The sequence below is a fragment of the Salvelinus alpinus genome, chromosome 11 (assembly GCF_045679555.1).
Source record: "Salvelinus alpinus chromosome 11, SLU_Salpinus.1, whole genome shotgun sequence".
In the NCBI taxonomy this organism is placed as follows: Eukaryota; Metazoa; Chordata; class Actinopteri; order Salmoniformes; family Salmonidae; genus Salvelinus; species Salvelinus alpinus.
Genome location: NC_092096.1, coordinates 37,866,835 through 37,884,456, shown reverse-complemented (window position 1 = coordinate 37,884,456; position 17,622 = coordinate 37,866,835). Strand labels below are relative to the sequence as shown.

General features: G+C 42.5%; 1 long non-coding RNA gene across 1 annotated transcript; it reads right to left on the bottom strand.

Moving 5' to 3' along the window:
• Window positions 1-14,336: 14,336 nt before the first annotated feature.
• Window positions 14,337-14,724, bottom strand: LOC139534108 (uncharacterized). Its single transcript, XR_011666911.1, has 2 exons — window positions 14,660-14,724; window positions 14,337-14,412 (listed from the first exon to the last, which is right to left on the bottom strand). It is a non-coding gene; the product is annotated as an uncharacterized lncRNA (long non-coding RNA).
• Between the last annotated feature and the right edge of the window lie 2,898 nt (window positions 14,725-17,622).

Genomic DNA, 17,622 nt, shown 5'->3' with positions numbered 1-17,622 from the left:
ACTTCTCCAGTGTTTCATCTGCTCAAAACAGCAATGTGTGCCAAAAGTGAGATGAGACTAGTTTACAAGAAACCTCAATGATATTCCCCATCTGTGTGCATAATGGCTTTGTTTTTTTGCACCCAGATGCAAGATGTTACGTCACCATTGTTAAGTAAGATGGGCCAAGATCTCCCTATGTAGGTTTACACACAACGGAATACAACAAATGCAATTCAGGTTTGTATAGATAGGTTAGGGGGAGTAGTAAACTCAATAAAAAAGAAACCTTTTTCAGGACCCTGTCTTTCAAAGATAATTTGTAAAAATCCAAATAACTTCACAGATTTGAATTGTAAAAGGTTTAAATCTGTTTCCCATGCTTCTTCAATGAACCATAAACAGTTAGCGGCCGTTCCACAGGTGCATGTTCATTAAGACACTAACAGCTTACAGATGGTAGGCAATTAAGGTCACCGTTATGACAATTTAGGACACTAAAAGAGGCCTCTTTAGTGACTGGAAAAACACCAAAAGAAAGATGCCCAGGGTCCCTGCTCATATGCATGAATGTGCCTTGGGCATGCTGCAAGGAGGCATGAGGACTGCGGATGTGGCCAGGACAGTAAATTGCAATATCCGTACTGTGAGACACCTAAGACAGCGCTACAGGGCGACAGGATGGACAGCTGATCGTCCTCGCAGTGGCAGACCACGTGTAACAACACCTGGACAGGATCGGTACATCTGAACATCACACCTGCGGGACAGGTACAGGATGGCAACAACAACTGCCAGAGTTACACCAGGAACTCACAATCCCTCCATCAGTGTTCAGACTGTCCGCAATAGGCTGAGCGAGGCAGGACTGAGGGCTTGTAGGCCTGTTGTAAGGCAGGTCCTCACCAGACATCACTGGCAACAATGTCGCTTATGGGCACAAACCCACCGTTGCTGGACCAGACAGGACTGGCAAAAAGTGCTCTTCCCTGACGAAGAGCATGATGGTCGGATTCGCGTTTATCGTTTAAGGAATGAGCGTTACACCGAGGCCTGTACTCTGGAGCAGGATCGATTTGGAGGTGGAGGGTCCGTCATGGTCTGGGGGCGGTGTGTCACAGCGTCATCGGACTGAGCTTGTAGTCATTGCAGGCAATCTCAACGCTGTGTGTTACAGGGAAGACATCCTCCTCTCTCATGTGGTACCCTTTCTGCAGGCTCATCCTGACATGACCCTCCAGCATGACAATGCCACCAGCCATACTGCTCGTTCTGTGCGTGATTTCTTGCAAGACAGAAATGTCAGTGTTCTGCCATGGCCAGCGAAGAGCCCGGATCTCAATCCCTTTGAGCACGTCTGGGACCTGTTGGATCGGAGGCTGAGGGCTAGGGCCTTTTTTCCCAGAAATTTCCGGGATCTTGAGGTTCCTTGGTGGAAGAGTGGGGTAACATCTCACAGCAAGAACTGGAAAATCTGGTGCAGTCCATGAAGAGGAGATGCACTGCAGTACCTAATTCAGCTGGTGGCCACACCAGATACTGACTTACTTTTGATTTTGAACCCCCCCTTTGTTCAGGGAAACATTATTACATTTCTTTTAGTCATGTGGCTGTGGAACTTGTTCAGTTTGTCTCAGTTGTTGAATCTTGTTATGTTCATGCAAATATTTACACATGTTAAGTTTGCTGAAAATAAACCCAGTTGACATTGAGAGGACGTTTCTTTTTTTTGCTGATTTTAGTTTTTGTGATGCCCTAATAGTGCTCTGAAACACAAGGAAAGCTGCACTTGCAGTACTCCACCAACTCAACACTGTATTGCAGTCAGTGAGGAAAGTATGTGTTCGTGTCACAACAGGTTGCTGTGGAGACTTAGTGATGCCATGAGTGGTCCTTCAACTTTGCTCTTTTCCACCATTTCTCTCTCTGTCGCTCTTGCTCTCAAGCTCGAAAACAACAATAGACTGTGAAGATTGACATGGAAGTCTTTGCAGCTGACTTTCCTAGACCAAGGCACTTCAAAAGGAACTAGTACGCTCCATTGATGTTCTTTTTAGCCTGCATTCTAACCCTTTTGTGGAGTAAATTCCTGCCTGAACTGTCAAATGGCCTCTGAAGTACAAAAGTAAGTGTGTGTGTGTGTTGGTTGGTTGGTTGAAGGGGTGCTAGGCTCTTTTCCACATCTGTTGTGGTTTTGTGCTGCCAATAAAGGCCAGCTGAGGTCCACATGGTCTGATTATACTCAGGGTGACCACAAGGACAGGGAGTACAGACGGACTTCCCAAGGGATGATGAAATTGTTTATTTTCGTTCAGAAATGCTTTCATGAGTTCAAAACAGGTGTCATCCATTGATACGTTTACATGCATCTCTGGTGTCATCACCCCTTATTAAATTGTCTGAGACTGTAGGCCGACCAGCTGGTTGGGCATGTTGATGACTCTGGTTTTGGATGGGCCTGACCTTAATGAATGTCATGCTATGATCTGAATTCACTTCTCTGAGGGCAGTGTGCCCATGGATGTAGAGTCAATGATGGGCCACGGAAGTGCAATGCAGGATACTCGTTCCCCCCTTTCCTCTCTCTTTGGTTTCAAACCCTGTGCCCTGTCTTTCCCTCTCCTCTCACCCCTCCAACTGTGGTTTGTGGTTTGGATCGCTACAGAGCAGTGAAGCAGTTGCATCATGTCCTTTCGCTTAGGCTACTGCCTGATGTGGCTCGCTTCTTTCCTCTGCTGGACTGAGAAACCGTCGTCCATCAATGAAGCCTGGACAAATTTATAGCCATGCAGACAGTTGGAGAATGGATAGTCAGAAGCCTTGGATGTGTGTAAGGTTGTGTCCCAAATTGCACCCTGTTCCCTATGTAGTGCACTACTGCCCTATGGTCCCTGGTCAAAAGTAATGCCCTACATAGGGATTAGGGTGGACTTTGGGATGGACCCTGAGTCTGAGTAGAGGAGAAACCAGCTGGGGCCTGTATTGTGGCCTGAGGCAGAGTAGAGGAGCTGCTTGCGGGAAATAGTATTGTTGTGTGAAGTGAATTAATTTCCTGGGCTGACTGACTTGCCCTCCCTGTGACCTCTGTAACATGGCAGACCCCTAATGTTGAGATACAGGGAGCTCTGTGTCATCTTAATGCTGCTGATATACACCCTTCAGCAGCTGAGCACAGTGTTTATACAGTGGACTACCAACACTTCTGCCTTTCCATCATGATATCATTGAGTCGCTCACCCTCCCTTCTAGCTAAATTAGGGTGATGCATCAAGGCCATTGAAAAGATCTATGATGAATATCCATAATCTTTTCACTTATTCACAGCTGCTTACTTTGGTCATTAGTAGTGCACTATATGATGTATTACTCTGATGAAAAGCATTGCACTATGCAGGGAATAGAAATTGATTTGAGACTTGTGCTCTCCTCCTAGGAGTGAGTCTGAATGTAACCAGTGCTGTCTGTTGCAGTCTGATGCAGACCTGAGTCAGGCAGACAACAGCATTTTTCTCAGGAGACTGGAGGGAGTGGTGTTGGCACACACACTTCTGCTGTGCATCGCTACTGAGACTGCAGACAGACGGGTCAGATGGATTGATGTTGCCCCTCTGATCTCTGAGCCAGTGTGTGTGTACACACACCCTTGCACGTTTACGTGTATGTCACCGCTCTGATCTCTAGCACACACACTTCAGGAATTAAAGGACTTTGACTTTCATCTCTCAGGAAGGCATTGTCTGGTTTCCACTAGACGAGAGCTGCACGCCAGCCTCAGCTCAGTGCGGTCAATGAACATCGACTGCATTGCTTGGTCGAAGAAGAGAGGTGCCATGGCTTCAGCATTTAGTGGTGTTGGCCTGGGCCATGTTTTATAATGATGACGGATGTAGACAAACATGGACGAGCAGGAACAAGGAAGCTATGAGATGATATATCCAGTCCATGAGGCACTAGGAGGGAATAGGAAGATGTTTGAAAAGCTACTTTCTGGCCTTCAGTATCTTTCAGACATTTGTACGAAATGTTTGAAGCTTTTTCTCAAGACTGGCCATCAGTCTGTTTTAGGCATTCGGGTGAAATTTCACATGTCTACTTTATGGAATGGTGTGTCGAATGCACAGTCCTTCAATATAAAATTAATCAATGTTTAGTCAGCATAACATCGAGCCATTGAATCATCAGCATTATAATGTTATGATCTAAATTATGCCATGACAACTTTCTTTAATCATACTGTGTTATGCCTTTTTATTTTTTATTACATCACTTCATAATATTGAGACTGTATAGGAAGGGAAATTAGTCTTGACTTTTGTGTAAAGTCTGTTTGTAATAACCCCAGCCACCACATCACAGAAAACCATAGCCACAACAGTTTCAAAGCAGGTACCAGCTCGTATGCTGCTTATTAAAACAGGCTTTATATTTTATCCAGATCTTGTGTATGCGTCTCAAATATTCCCTATAGTGTATTACTTGGGGCTCTGGTTAAAAGTGGTGCACTACATAGGGAATAGGGTGCCATTTGGGACATAACCTTTTGCTTCTGCATTCTCTCTTCTCTTTCATTTCCTGACCAATATCATCTGATTCTGTTTTATCTCGACCGTGACCCTGAGTGGGATTGAGAATAAGATGCGTTCCTCTTTGAGAATCTTATGAGGGTTTAGCGGAGTAATTCACACACTATCATCATTCTGACCACCTTGATCTACTACTGGATGTTACTTAACTTAAGCACATAACGTTTGACAGTTTACAATTTTTGAAGAAGATGAAATTGAAATACCAAAACATTGAATGACATTTCAAAGGACTGGGTTGTCACTGTAATGTAATCCTGTGAAAATAGAATGTAGGTTTGTATTGTGTTGCTGTTTAGTCACATAATACAGTGGAAAGCCACTCCACCATGTCATGTGTAACTTACCTCTCCCTTCAGAAGAGTACTTCAAGAGTTCAGGGTACTTTTAATACTGCTGTGAATGTACAGTACATCTACCACTTGCCAGACAGTTATGTCACCATTCATGTTTGTGTATTGTCATTGGGAATTAATCAGCAGCTGTAATGAAAGTGATGTATGGAATAATCACATTTTGTGAGCATGTACACGTGTTTATGCGCATGTGTGTATTAGAGAGTGGGTTGGGTGGGGGGCAGAGAGAGAGAAAGACAGTGATGACTCTGCAGTCCTATTCCTGCCGGGTAGAGATTGAGGCAGGGAGCAGTGCTGGGTCAGCTAGCTGCCTTCGAACAGGCCAGCAATTTGGGGCATATATCAACAGCTCTTTTGGGCACACTTGTTTACACATGTCAGCCTATTGCTAATCTGAGTATCATCCTTATTCCCCCCCCCCCCACCACCACCAGTATCAGGCTGGTGGACAGGACTAATTTGATGCTGGCATTGATCTTGTTCAAGTGCCTATTCTCCACTAGGTGGTGAAGTTGTTTAAACAAACGTACTGTACTCAGTGAGTTAAACGTCAGTATCACTAATATAATCTGGCCACATTAACAATTTAATGCCACACCAGCCGTAGACTGCAGTTGTCTTAAAGGGGCAATCTGCAGTCGTTACATACATTTGTGTTTGATGTGTGTGTTTGATAACATTCCATTCACTCCATTCCAGCCATTATTATGAGCCGTCCTCCCCTCAGCAGCTTCCACTGATATGTACCCATTGATTCTTGACGAATATAACTTTTTGAGCTTAGTAACATTTTTGTACCTCATCAGAACCCACAATATAAGCTTGTTTTACTCCGATATTTGTAAAGAAAGTTAATGTAAACAATCTCTAGATACCATCGAAACATGGTTAAAACTATATTTTGATATCATGGAACATCAGTCCTTGCAGCCATAGCTCTGTGAAATTGAGAGTGGTTACATTTCTCCAGCCCCATCCCTCAGCTTTGAACAAAACTGTGACGGGGAGGCCACTTTGTTACTGTTTCAACTGCTGATTGCCGCTTTAAGGACCGTTTCCTAGTCAGACTGCCAGAATTTTGTTTTTTTTAAATTATGTTGGTATTTTTGCCTCAGGACCAAACACTTTAGTTTGTGGCCCAGCTTATAGCCATTGATCTAGCTGGTCTTACGTAAGCGATGAGGGAGCTTCCCTTTTGGAACACTCCAGGTAGAATTTGCCTCCAGGCAAAGATTTAGGATCAGCTTTCCCTCCCCCAATACTAGCCAAAACCATTAGAGCAAAAAAATCTAAACTGACCAGTGTCTGGGAGATGTGTGTCACCAACACCCATTCATTTTCTCCCTGCTGAGCCCCCATTCAGCCACCTGTATCAGTGCATATCTTTGCCCCCGGGGCTAACATCCATTCCCCCTTCCCATCTCTCTCCTCCTGTCCTTCTTTCCCCTCCACCGCTCTCCTCTTACCCTCTCCTGCCTCCTTTCATCCTCTCATCTCTTCTACCTGAGTAGGATGGTTCTGTACCTGGCCTGTGTATCGTATTCAGCCAGTAGTAAAGCGGTAGAAGAGGAGGTGGGCCCTGTGAGTCTACAATCTTCAGAGGAGAGACAGGACAAGCCTGGCCTACTGCTGCGGTCTGTGTACGCAGGCCTAATTCGTAGGAGAATAACAAGCCATCCAGCTGCTTCCCCCTCCATCCTTTCCACATGCCTACTCCATTCCCTCTTCACTTTTTGTGTGGTTACATGTTATTGCCTAAACTCTAAACCCTTCTCAATGGTCCGATTGACAACTTGGAAAACGGCTCAGCGATTGGCCGATGGTGAATGAAATAGCTAAGATGTTGAACATATTGGGAAGGCAGCGTGAGTGTTTTCACAACACCCTCGTAGACCTTTCCCTGCACTCTGACCTCAGGGTAACGCATGCATCAAGGGTGTCATAATACTTTTGTTCCTACCTCTAATCATCTGTAGAGGAATGCCTGAATAGAATGTCCCTGTGGCCAATAAGCAGTCAGCTTGGTCAGACATTTATATAATTGTTTATGGCATTTGTGCTTGTTTGTTTGGCCAAGATTTGGTTTGTTTCTGGCTCTGCACTGATTCAGCAATGAGTGTGTCATTGCAGCCGGTGCTGGTGCAGCACTATGGCTCTCTGTCTGTGTGTTACTGACTGTGGAACTGAATGGTGCTTTATTTTACTTCCCACTCTTTCCATCCGGCTCTTGCCCACACACAATCGTACACACTTGCATCCAAGCCAAAAGGAACCAGTGCGCACACACACAGGTATGCACACATACACAGAAGCCAACTGGAGCCAAAACACTGAAGCCTAGGTGGAGGCATTCGGAATCAGAATGGACATTGTTACAAAGCAGCACTAACATTTCAGGCCAATTTTCAAACTTAGAGTTGAACTTGGTGGCAAAGCATGGGTGAGAACACTTTCTTATGCGCAATGCATGGCAACAAATGTATCTTTCAATATTCATTTTGTGAGATAGGAAGTCAGTCAGAGCTGGCTTTTGGTCCCTTTTCCACCTCCCCTCCTCCCCCTGCCTGCCCTTTATGCCTCCCTTCTCTTCCCTGCCTCCCCTCTCTGCCTCCCCTGTAGCTCACACTGCTCGCAGAATGTGACCATTTAGTTAGTGGGTGGAGATGGGAGAGAAAAGAGTATCCTTGCGATTGTGTGTGCCTATATACGTCATTCCTCCCTGCACCTGTGTGTGTACTGCGTTCACGCCGGCTGCTTGTTTTAAAATGCAACCCAGGTCCACTGAAAGAGTTCCTAACTAGAACAAAATGTAGAGGCTCCCGCCACACACAGCTATGCCCCCAGCTCCCCCTGGTCTGCCAGCATCCCAAATTGCAGCCTGTTCCCTGTAGTGCACTACTTTTGACCAGAGCCCTGCTCTCCCCAGTGTTAAGTGAGCCTAACAGGCTCTCTGTGGTGCCTGGTGTCACCTTGCTCTGTTGCTCTAGGCCCCAGTTTCCACACTCAGAGGCCCAGACCTGTTCCCTGGGCTGTTCTCCTGGCCTACCTGGCCTGGACAAACAGAGCCAAGTGAGGGAGCTTGTGTGAGAGCTGAGGTTCAAATGTTCTCTTTCACTCAGTCATGGATACTCTCACACACATACATTACTCAAATATAAATAAAGAGAGATATGCCTGGTGGAGACATGGAGTAGACCTGATGACCTTGACCAGAGAGAACCGAGCATCTCTCCCACACAAACAAATAACCTGCTTGCAGCCAGGGGGCAGTGACGACCCGCTCTGCCCCACCTGTTTAGCTAAAAATATACATACGTATTGTTGCCTGTTTTGCATGTTATTTTGGAATTTAATACACGTGTTTGCAAACTGATGTGACAATGTAAAAAAAGAAGAATCTTTGCGTTTAATATAGCCGGATACAAACATGGTCTCTTTTTTTTGCTTTCTTGACTAAGGCAGCTCTAAAATGCAGGTGTTTCCGCCTAGCTCAGTGCTTTCTGTGGTGGTGGGCCAGCCAGCGGAAAATATGGAGCGTAGGGGTTTAATGTTCGTTCGTTGCACCGTGTTTGGCTCAGTGTTCTGTCACTCATGGGGACACTACGTCACTGTAAAATCTATGGGGAGAGCTCGAAAGTTCAAGCCCCTTTGGTGCTGCCATAGAGTTACATTAGAAGTGCACATCCAAGAAGGCTCAAGGTCATTAGCCACAGATAAAATTACATCAAATCACGTTATATCTACCGTAGCTTTGATTGGACTGATCATGTCAACATCATACTTTCAAAATCGTAGCTAAAAAGCTAGACAAGCATTCATCATCATGAATCACGTCAACAATCTACTGTCAAATCCTTGTCATATAAAGAGAAATTATAGATAAAATGTATCGGTGCTCATCGGCCACTGGACATAAACATGACACAAGTTGGAAATCACAAATTCAACAATGAGGGGTTTGAAAGGAATCAGTGGCTAACTGCAAGTGTTGCAAAGCAATCACTAGCCTGCTATTCAGTGGAGTGAGTGTGTGGTCCATGTCTGGATTTAAGGGTCTCTTTTCTAAGCTTAAAAGGATAAACATTCAACACCATGGGCCAGAAAAGTTAGAATACATTGGCCATGCTGTCAATCCAGCATGCTGTGTTCAAAAGAACTGGAAACTCAGAACTGGGAAATATCAGACTTCAGTGAGTTCAAGACAACTGGGAACCCTGACTGGGAAAATACGTTTGGAACAGTCATCGAACTCGGAATTCCAAGGCTCCGACATGAAGATCACTGATGTCATGATTTAACCTTGTTTTTTTCAGAGTTCCCAGTTGTCTTGAAAGCACCATAAATCCAGAGAATGCCAGACTTTGATGATAAAGTTTGATGACAAAATTTGCCCACAAGAAGGACCGCAGCGCCACCTTCCTGTAAAAGTGAGCACAGCAAAACAAGGTGAGTCGTAAAATGTATTGTATGCTACCACATAAATTGTAATATGCCAGGGAGATATGTATACTGTAGCTAAGACAGTAATACTAAGTGTATGTTGTGTAGGAAGCCATTAGTAGCACATGTGCCTCACCCTAATAATTTGGTCCCTTTCCCCTTCATAACTTAGCCTACTGTTCTGACTTGATGGTGCACATGTGGCCTATTGCCCGTTTTAGAGAAATGTTATTATCACATATTGTAAGAGCTTTCATTGTCTGCTTTTATGCCCCTTTATTTATCCTACAGTTCTAACTTGGTGTACAGGGATAATACTGTAAGAACGGCCCATGTTCTGAATTCTGTCGCTGTACATTTCAAAAGTCCTGAACAAATGGTTATATTGACTACGTCCGTCCTAGCTCTCTCATTAATGTCTTAATCAAAATTACAGATTACCTCTTATCTTCTCGTTGTCCCCTTATGCCATAATTTGTACATCTCAATTGTCAGTAGAAACCACTTTTGTTTAAGCAAGTCAGCCATATCAGCTGTCTTAATTTTTAGCTTTTTTTTTTAAAGCAGTAAATAAGGCTGAATTAACTGTTTTTCCGCCAGACAAGGCTCTGCTTATAGCGAGGTGTAGCAGTGGTAAGGATTCACTAAATGCTGCTGAAAAGAAAGCTCTGCTTTTGAGCAGCTTTGTGTAGGCCCTAACAGTTTGTGGGCACTGTTATAGTGCAATTCATGTATTGTTTAGTGTTGTTTTGTGTAGTGGCTTTGCTGGCATGAATCCCCCCTTTATTTGTTATTTTGCCCCACCAAGATTGAAACGCTAAAATTACCACTGCCAGGGGGGGCATCAAGGTCAAGCACAAGATCTGTCTTTGTGAAGGGAACTTCTGTGCTCTGTCTGAAGTGGAATACCCACCTCTTTCACAAAATGCCCCCCTCTCTCACAAACATCTCCACCTGGTCGATCCTGTCATTCAAAGAGGAACACATGGGGTGGTAATTGGCGGCACTGGTGAAAACTGAAGCAGAGCTCTTGTTCGTTCAATCATTCAACCATCCCTCCCCTGGTCAATAACTGTGTTTCTAGTGCACCTCTGCTTCAAACAATCGCTATCTGTTTTCATTATAGCAAGGGAAACACTCAGTTGTTGGTGGGTGAACCAAAGGTGAACGGCATGGTTTTCAGTGAAACAGAAAGAGTGTAGTGTACCTATTGAAGGTAGATTAGTATGGTATGAAAGAGAAGGGTTGTATTTGATGGCTTACCCACTCATGTCCCTGTGTTGTGTTATTGTAAAGTGTGATAATGCAGCTGCCGTGTTGCAGGAAATGTAGCCCTGGCCCAGTATAATGGCAGAGCTGCTGATGATGTTGCTGATGCTCATAGGTTCTTTCACAGTTCACAGAACATGCTCTGACCAATGACAATGGCTGCCTACTGGTGTTGACCAATGACAAAGACCCTCTGAAGGTCCTGGCCTGAGTCCAATTGATAAAACAAACAAATGAACAAAAAACACCATTCACAACAGTGAATGTAAATGTCCATTCTTATCATTCCTGCCGAAGTGGGGCCAGGACAGGGCCTGCTCTGTGTGTGACATCCTGGGTGACAGTATATGACCTGAATGACCTCTTTATACCAGGCCTCCCTACATTTTCCTAAAAAAGTACTGTATCTCTATTGACAGCCATCTCGCACAAATTCTCACCTCTTATTATCGGGGACTGGAGATTTTCCTGACCAGAAAAAGCTCTGAGTTGTTAGGTACTATAATCCTATATGTCATTCTGTCATGGTCCTGACAGTACATTTGCTCTTTGACTGCGGACAGCACGTGAGGTACAACACGGTTATACAGAGAGAAAAATCCTTTGGTGCCCTCATTGATCCAGAGTCCATGATAAACCATGAACTTCCTCACCACAGGGCACCAAGTGGTCGAGAGTTGGCTCTCCGTGCTCCCCTCCTCTCTCCTCCCCACTCTACACCTGGTTAGCTGGCAGGTATAACAACAACAATAAAACAGCCACACAATAAGATAGGGGCGCAACATCTGAGGGGTATACTACAAAGCAGAATCAATGAGTTGGCCAGCTAACTTGCCTAAATATTCAGAAATCCTTTTTTACTTTTTTTTAGAAAGGATAGCTTGAAATGAACATTGTCTATTTGACTTAACAACCAAAAACACATTGAAGTCTGGCTTTCTTAATGTTCTTGAAAATCAGTAGATAATTTGGGTTGTTTATCAAAGTTAGCTGGCCAACTCATTGATCCTGCTTAGTACAGATCTTAACTTGATCACTCTTTTTTGCTGAAAATGTACCTGCTGCATAGGAAATTCAAATGAGCCTGGTGAGTCTCTGAAAATGAGCAGTTCTCTTTCTCCCCATGAGTGGGCAGTCATTGGGATCATGGCTTGCTCCCATCAAAATCATTTTCTTGCATGCCATTAGGTTACGGCATGCAAGTGTATCCTAAGGTAAAAATTCAGTTAAATCGTGGCCTGGGGTGGACTCGTGGTTAGGGTCACTGACTTGAGCATGCACATATAGGCCTACCAGGTTGGCATGGGTTCAATTCTGGTCCATGTCCTTCTGGCACTAATAATTAAATCCCACCCCAAATTGGCTTGATTTCTTTACATATTTAAAATATGGACAGTCCAGTGATATTTTACCCCCAATCTTGATGATAAATGACCGTACTAGACACTTTTGGATAACATAAATAAATAGGAAACAAATAAAATAATAACAACAGACTACACCAGGGATCATCAACTAGATTTCTTTCTTGAGCGGCTGGTCGGGTGCTAGAACATAATTACAAATAATTTGTAGACTGCAAATTGACTGAAAGAAACCCAAACGGATATAATATTTGACTAAAACATAATCATTTCAAACCTTGCTTACATTTGTATACGATCACATGATAATGGCACTGGAGGAGATGGCTGCAGTTTTATGGTCCCCTAACCAATTGTGCTATTGTTTTTTTTCACAACTTATTTTGTACATAATGTTTCTGCCACCGTCTCTAGATATCAGGACAGCGATTACTCACCTCGTACTGGAATATTTTTTTCTTTAACTAGTCGGACACAAAGGATTGACTTTAAAAAAAAAAAGAATTCAAAAGAAAACCCGAGATTACTGAATTATATAATAGCTAAATATTGTCATCACTTTCATTTATGCTCAATCGATTGACCTACCTAGTATTAAGCCATTGGGCTACATCTGAGCTGCTTCAGTATTTATAGGCTATCATCTAAAAGCACAAGCATTTCACTGTAGCCTAACCAATATCCTAAAGGTCAACATATTAGGTATATGGCAACTTCACTTAACCCATTTAATCCCAAATTTTTCCCAGACATGAAAATATCCAAATCAAGTGTCATTAGTAACCCTTTGAAGTAATCAATCATTCTTTTTTGAAATTTTAATGGAAAAGTAGGTGAAAAAGTGTGTTTTATGGTCGGTCACAATTGTGACCGGTGGGATAATGTTACGTATACTAAATTAACATATCTCTCCTATGCAGTTATCAAAGTTCTTATAAATCCCAACCCAGTTATTAACACATTTAAAACTCTGTCACTGGCAGTCCCCAGCATTGCCTCTAGAATGCCCCGTCACGTTCTAGTGTGACTATTTTACACATCAAAAACCCTTATACAACACGATATGAACACTGAGAGCAAAGACAAAAAAACAACCATCAGCGTATTTCAACATTGTTAATTTATTGTAACATACATTGTAACACTGTTACTTTAGTGCAATATTCATTGTAACATTGTCATTGTGACATTTTAGTGAAACATTCACTAACAACTGTATAGCAGTCGTGTGATTCATTCCCACTGAACATAAAGGTAACATTTAGGATAGAGGTAGCCTGTAGAATATGCATTCAAGTAGAGACCTACACTGAACATAAAGGTAACGTTTAGGATAGAGGTAGCCTGTAGAATATGCATTCAAGTAGAGGCCTACACTGAACAAAATACAATTATTTATATAAAAAGCGCCACTGCACAATGAGTGCTTATATATATATATATATATATACACATCATAGAGGTAGGCTTCAGAACCAAGTGCAAGATTAGTTTGTGCATAACTATTTTAAACTGTGATGAGTCAGACCTACTGTCATACAGTATGTCTTGAATCAATTGACCTTCTTTTCCAAAAACATTTCAGTCATTTTGATTGTCTTTTTTGTCGACTTTTCCTTTCTTCCTAGAGTCCGTTGTACTGCTTCTCCTCACCCTTTATCGACTTTTCAATTTTTATTTTATTGTCTTTTTCAGCCCTTTTTCATTCGCTCTTATCTCCTTTTCTACTGTCCATGGTATATCTTGAAGCACTCAATGTGCAGTGGCGCTTTGCATTTCTCACATGCATAGGTAGTACGTTTGTCACAATGACGACTTCTCTGGAACCGGTGCATCGTGTTGATTGGCCAGTGAGAAGCTTTGTCATATCTTGCCTGATCTTCAACAGTAGCAGCCAGTAAAGACCTCCTTCCGTGGCTCAGTGGTATCGTGCAAAACTTTTGCATATTTGGGCTGTATACTATGTGTTTTGGAATCACAGCGGTGGCAGGCCTCTTCGATCGTTTGAACACTCAATCTTTATTTTTGGCCACCTGCAGCTTTTCCCTTGGCTCTTCTGGCTGACCCCTATGGCTTGTAGAGGCCCTTGGCTCTTCTGACTGGACCCTCTGGCGGGTAGAGGTCCCTTGGCTCTTCATTATCAACAATGGAGGGGGGTGGGGGAGGTTGTGGATGGGGGGTGAGGGGTAGGTCTTCATCACTGATAACATTGTTCCTGTCATGATCTGTTAGCATAGGTTCAGCATATGCATTCAACAGCCTGGCTGGCAAATGGCCTGTCCATAGTCCATATCTGACCCATCGCTATCACAATCACTCAGGACAGCATCTTTCTCATTTTGAGGGATAACTGCAATGTTGCATGCCTTGTCTGGGCAGTCACCTAGATCCAACATATCCCGAACTTGACTCAAAGTGAAACTAAAAGAAAGAACAGAGTAGAAAGTTAGGTAGAACAAGACCTATGTATGTGTATCAGTATGTGTATACCTAGATGCACTGTGATATCCCACGGGTCACTATTGTTGCCGTCAACATGTTTACACATTCTATGACCACACTGAACAAAGTTGAGTAATTGCAAATGCATGTATCAATACTAGACACCTTAAAGATGATGTGTACCAAAAATCTTTGTCCTATCTTTATGTTAACATACTTTACTAACCTTTTGTTTGGGAGCTTTGATGCAGCCATCCTCTTCTCATGGTGCAACCAGGAAGTAAACAGCTCTGGTCATGTGACAATTTACACTAAACATGTGACACTACACATCTTTCATTGAGACCCTTTATTATTTCAATATTTGCTGTAAATGCATTGATACGTCATTCAGTAAAAGATTTAGAGCCTTATAACTAAAAAGTTTTTTACGGTCACTATTGTGACCGATGGGATTAAATAGGTTAACTTGCTACTTCATGTTTTTTATATATCTTTTTTCACATGACCCTCTTACTGTAAAATAAATTGAATACCTTCCCCCCTCATATATTTAACTCAAAATAATGCTTACGAATGAACTCAAAATAATGTTTACGACCAGAAGGTTGAAGGTTTGCTGATCACCACAGACGAGCTCACTCTCCCTGCCTGTTTTATTACTTCATGATCAGAGCCAGTTGCAATCCGTCATCAGCTAGGGGGAAATCAGATTTTCAACATTTTGATGCCAGATATATAATAAAAAATATATGCAACAAATTTTCCTTCAACAGGTATTTATGCCAATGCGCCACACAACCAATAAACAAAACATACCGATTTCGGGCATTTCAATTTCATGGTTTGCGTTTTCAACACAATAAATAGACTGTCAATCTCAACAAACAGAAAACACAGCCATCTCTACTTGTCACGATTGTCATAATAACTGGACCAAAGCGCAGCATGATCTGGGTTCCACATATTTTTTTATTTCTAAGTGAAACTCACAGCAAAACCAAAAACAATAAATCTCTAAACGAAACGTGAAGCTAACAATAGTGCTAACATGCAACTATCCATAGTCAAGATCCCACAAAGCACAAAGGGGAAATGGCTGCCTAAATATGATCCCCAATCAGAGACAACGACAAACAGCTGCCTCTGATTGGGAACCATACCTGGCCAACAGAAACATAATCCCCTAGATGACCCACCCTAGTCACACCCCGACCTAACCAACATAGAGAATAAAAAGCTCTCTATGGTCAGGGCGTGACACTACTTTAGGCCTACCCAGTGTCGAAGGCTTGGTTTGACAATCTCTGAATGTCATTTAAACTTTTTGGTGTCTCTTTCCATTCATCAAAATTGCTGCTGCACAGTTTGGATTGATTGATTACATATATACACACAAATAATTGTAAAAGTCAACGGGATTGCACAATAAAGTCATTGTAGTACCTACATTTGCTGCAGCATTTGCTACAGTAATATAAGGACTAAATGCACATCTAATTTACACATCTCCATCTGGCTTTTTGGGCTTTTCACCTTTTTTTTCAGTTGGAGTTAACAACATACTTGAATATTGTTGCTTTAAATCAGTGTGCACATGAACACTCTCTCTCCATCTATTCCATTGAAATTGCATCCAAAATAGATTATCTTGTTCAAAATGTATACAGCGCATTTGGAAAGTATTCCGACCCCTTTACTTTTTACAGCCTTATTGTAAAATGGATTCAATTGTTTCCCCCCTCAATCTACACACAATACCCCATAATGACAAAGCAAAAACAGGTTTTTAGAAATGTTGGGAAATGTATTTAAAATAAAACACTGAAATATTACATTTACATAAGTAATTAGACCCTTTACTCAGTACTTTGTTGAAGCACCTTTGGCAGCGATTAAATCGTTGAGTCTTCTTGGATATGATGCTACAAGCTTGGCACACCTCTATTTGGGGAGTTTCTACCATTCTTCTCTGCAGATCCCCTCAAGCTTTGTCAGGTTGGATGGGGAACATCACTGCACAGCTATTTTCAGGTCTCTCCAGAGATGTTAGATCGGGTTCAAGTCCGGACTCTGGCAGGGCCACTCAAGGACATTCAGAGACTTGTCCCGAAGCCCCTCCTGTGTTGTCTTGGCTGTGTGCTTAGGGTTGTTGTCCTGTTGGAAGGTGAAACTTCGCCACAGTCTGAGGTTCTGAGCGTTCTGGAGCAGGCTTTCATCAAGTGTCTCTCTGTACTTTGCTCCGTTCATCTTTCCCTCGATCCTGACTAGTCTCCCAGTCCATGCCGCTGAAAAACTGAAATTCCCATGTACTGAATAAAAAATACAAGTTAAATGGGTTTCCATCACATTTGTACTCTAGACCTACTGATTGTTTTGTGACAAAAAAATGTTGAGTAGGTATAGCAATATGCCCACTCTGTTATTGGCACGTGCGCTCTAGCCAACAGCTTGCATATACAGTGCAGGTATAGTTTATTACATTTACATTTAAGTCATTTAGCAGACGCTCTTATCCAGAGCGACTTACAAATTGGAAAGTTCATACATATTCATCCTGGTCCCCCCGTGGGGAATGAACCCACAACCCTGGCGTTGCAAGCGCCATGCTCTACCAACTGAGCCACACGGGACCATTATTACATGATGAGATTATTATGGGCAAAAGTGTGATATTATTTTTATTTGTCAAATTGCAGCCAAGCATCGATCATCATGTCACAAGAATAAGACCCTCCATATTTATTAAAAGGAGCATCAACCTATATTTATGTATTTCATTTATTTAACCTTTATTTAACTAGGCAAGTCAGTTAAGAACAAATTCTTATTTACAATTTTATTTTTATTTATTTCAACTTTATTTAACCAGCTAGGCTAGTTGAGAACAAGTTCTCATTTACAACTGTGACCTGCCCAAGATAAAGCAAAGCAGTTCGACACAAACAACAACAGAGTTACATATGGAATAAACAAACATACAGTCAATAATACAGTAGAAAAAGTCTATATACAGTGTGTGTAAAGGAGGTAGGATAAGGGAGGTAAGGCAATAAATAGGCCATGGTGGCGAAGTAATTACAATATAGCAATTTAACACTGGAATGGTAGATGTGCAGAAGATGAATGTGCAAGTAGAGATACTGGGGTGCAAAGGAGCAAGATAAATAAATACTGTATGGGGATGAG